The following is a 3,949-nucleotide window of genomic DNA, read 5'->3' as shown; positions in this document are numbered from 1 at the left end:
CGATGTTCGCGTTTTTCCCTGCGTTGTAATGATGATATACTATTGGGCTGCGCTTTCTCCCCCCAGCCTTCACATGGATGCTGGAGTTTTTTGCATGATCATGATGTACAATGAAATACAACCATGAATTGACGACTATCAAGTGTTTGTCTGAGTGTTAGTTGGTCTTCATCATAGCTTTGTTATTCTTGAACTTGGATCTTGAAAGTATTTAATAAAAATACTATTTCAGCACTGGTTTGTCTCTCTGGCTCTTTGATTCCGCAGATGACTCGTTCGCCTCACGTCTCTTCTTCTCGCCTGATTTGGTCGTCGTCGACGTTGCAGTTTTGTCGCTCCTCCAACTAATGTCTCCTCAGAAAGGTATCTACTCCTTTGGAAATGTGCTCCATCCATCCTGGGGCTTAACAACCTGCCAAAACCCTTTTTTCCTGTTTACTCTGGGTGCTTTTTACTCTATGTTTTCAGGACTCGCCGTCTTTCAAGGTTGTCTGCTGCCACAAATCTGCTTTCGGGTGGGAAGTTAACCTGCAAAGTATTAGAGAAGAGAAACCAGACTTGTTTTTATTTTGGCCTAATTGCCGTGTGTGTGTTTTTTCAGATTACATTTATCTACTATGATTCTTTTCATCAACCGGGAGATTGTAGAGTATCTCAACCCCAAATCACCAAATTTGGAGCTACAGAAGATTTGCAGCACATTACAGATTACGTAACACCACATCAGCGTTGATTAGTCATGCTGACTTTGTACTCCCATTTCTAAATTAGAAACTACTTTGTCTCTGTCAAGACTGAGGAAAAATACTACAATCCATACAGAAAAAGCAGCAATAGCACAGTGGGAAAATTCTCCAGTACTTGCAAATGACTTTCTTTAAAGCATGAACCTGTTCATCCCCAAGCAGCCCTGTTATTAGATGGGTAAAGATGATTTCTTTTTAGGTCATACACACAGTTTTATGAGTCCAAGAGGCGTCTAATCCGTCCTATCTGCTGACCTAGAAAGGATTAAATTTGCAGACTAGCGACACATCTAAGCAGTGAAATATTCTCCAGTATCAAAAACACTGAATCTGTGTCAAATTGCTGATTCATTATATTTATATATCAATAATGATCCCCAGAGTGGAGATGCAAGGTTTCTGAGGATTCCTCTGCTTTCATGTCGGTTGGAGTTTTGCTCCCTGACAGACGGAGACATTTATATTAATGATTAGTAATCAAAGTCATGATTACATTAACATCTATATTTCCCTCTAACTTAATTGTTTTTCTAGCCTACAGGTACTTTTTTAAAAGTTATACTTGCGTCCCACCTCTGAAGCCAAATGAAGTCTGCACCACAGCTGACTCTCGGTTTTGCCCTCCAAACTTTTCTGTCATCACATAACAAAGTCAGATTAAGCCCTGAATAGCGCTGCATAGCTTCCAGGCCATTAACATACATAGAATATAACAATTACTGCTGTCTGTGCTCCAGTCCCGTCTCAGCACTTCAGCCCGGCACCGTCTCACCTCTTATTTTAACTGGATTGTATTAAGCACAGAGAAATGTTGACTAAAGCTGCAGCCTTATTTAAAGAGTTTTTCTGCTGTTATTTATGAAGGGCCCGGTTATTTTAAGGCTTGAGTCTCTGTGTGTGTGTATGTTGTGTGGGTTGTGTGTGTGTCCCTCAGATGTAGGACAGGTCCCCTCGGTTTCCTCTGAACTCTGTGATTAATGAGAACTCAGCAGCTGCTTAACTTCCACACTCACTTTCTCAAAGACACAAAAGGAGAATCTCTTCAGGGGATGTGTCTTGTTAGGCCTCTCTGACCTTTGACCCTCGGTGTCACCAGAATCATGAGAAAACTTGACCCAGAACAAGCCTGTTTAGACTCACTTACATTTGACTCTAATCAGGCCTTTCTTGTCTTATCTGCGCACTTTGATGACTCAGGTTTACAGCATCAGGACCACTTGGATAGTGGCAGCTGATGTATGATAGATGGCTTAAATCTCAGAAATACATTTTAAAAATTGGCTGTGAAAGAGTTTAATGTCCAATCTCCACCTTCACAAATGATTATATCGTATTATTTTTATTGTTTATGAGCCTGAAGGCTGCCAAAATGTCTTCATCGATCCAACATGGGGATTCAGTCGGATACGATTAAGTTACAACACAGCTGCTCAGCATGACTTTATAAATGTACTTTATAAACGTTAACATGGACTGATCATATAGGTTTCCACTTGTTAACTGGTCACACCTCATTGGCTTCAAATTTGGAGGGTTTCGTCACATCACTGCCACCTAGAGGTTGTGTTTGTCGCCTCCAGGTTCAGACTGAACCCTGACTGTCCTTTAGTCTGCAGTCATGACGCGATCACAGCTGGATGAGCTTCAGTGTAGTGTCGTTGTTCAAGATGTTCTCTGGGTCCCGACCTTTAAGTGTTCTTAAGATAAATCTGACCAGATTAATGATGCAGAAAATCTTCTTCCCCAGGCCTCTAAAAATGATTTAAGTAAGGGGAAATCTCTCTTATGTAATCGGTGACAACTGAAGTAAAAAGAGTTGGGAATAAGTGGTCAACAAACAAACTACAGATTGAGTTTGTTTCTCTTGTGCAGTATTTGTGGAGTGTAGGAGTAGAATGAGACTTGGCCTCTGTGTCATGAAAGAAGACGAATCCCTCCTCATCTTCTTCACACCGTCCTCAGGGGGCAGTGTTGACCTCACAGGCAGCCTCACCTATCAGGCAGCTCTGTAGTTCCGTATCCGCTCTAGGTGGATCTGGGAAACCATTTCCTCCCGTCTGCTGACTCTCTAATGACCCCAAGAGCCAATTTATTCTTACCCTCCATTGCACCTCACAGTAAGAGCTCCCTGGGGAGAATCCTTCCTTTGCTGCTACTGATGCACCGAAAACCCCTGTGAGTTTACTTTAACTCTTCCTCTGTCTGCCCTCCCTCACCTCCTTCCCGTCTTCAGACAGGATGAGGGAGTGGTGAGCCGAGTCCAGGTGCTGCTGAGTCCAATTCAACCTCTGATCCTGGCACTTCTCCGTCTCTTCATTGAACTTCTTGTTCTCGTCGTACGAGTCGCTCTGGATGCTGAGGTCGCTTCATCGCTCGTGTGTGTAAGGTTGGAAAGAGACGATGGATCTCTGGAGGAGGAGGGAGAAGTGGTCGTCAGTGTGAGAGAGCTGCTGAAGATCTTAAGTGAAGCCCTGGGCCTTCCTCTCCTCTTCCTCTCTGTTTCTTCTCAAGCGCCCAAATGAACTCAGACTGGCTTCGCTCAATCAAAGCCACAAGAGCAGTGAAGTCCTGCACACGGTCTCTTATGTCCCCACTGTGTGTCCTTCTTGCTGGGCTTTCTGCAGCCTCTGCTGGATCATCTGAGCTCTGTCTCTCCGAGCTGAGTCTTCCTCTCTTCACTCTCTTCGTCTGGCTGTATTGACATGACAGCTGCGCTCTTCACTGCAGCAAAACTGTCAGTCCTGCTCAGAACAACACCAGGCTTCTTGTATGCTGTCGTCCTAGCGGACCCCAGGGTGGAGCAGTGCGTGTGTGTGTATGTGTGTTTGACCCTGGCAGATTTGTGTTATATTAAGGTTTCATAGGCTGTATTGCTAGTTGTATTCAACCTTTATTCTTTGATTTATAGTAATTAGTTTATCATTTAATTTGCAGCTAAATTTCACATTCAAATTATACTATTTTGTTTGTGTCTTATGCTCTGTAAACTATACCATCTTCTTTAATTACCTCATTTATAAGCAAAACTATCAAAAAAACTATTTATTGCGGATTTTCCAGCCTCTCAAATATCAATATCAGTTTCTTGCATCAATCAGACTCCAGTTACCACAAATCCAACACCAAAATGTTCCATTCTGACAATTACCACTTATATGGACATCTTCACTTAGTTCAGCCTCGTCCCTTTACGCCAACTCATT

The sequence above is a fragment of the Genypterus blacodes genome, unplaced genomic scaffold (genome assembly GCF_046128005.1).
Source record: "Genypterus blacodes isolate CSIRO-AG114 ecotype Tasmania unplaced genomic scaffold, CSIRO-AGI_Gbla_v1 ptg000055l_1, whole genome shotgun sequence".
In the NCBI taxonomy this organism is placed as follows: domain Eukaryota; kingdom Metazoa; phylum Chordata; class Actinopteri; order Ophidiiformes; family Ophidiidae; genus Genypterus; species Genypterus blacodes.
Note: the sequence above shows the minus strand (reverse complement) of the source record.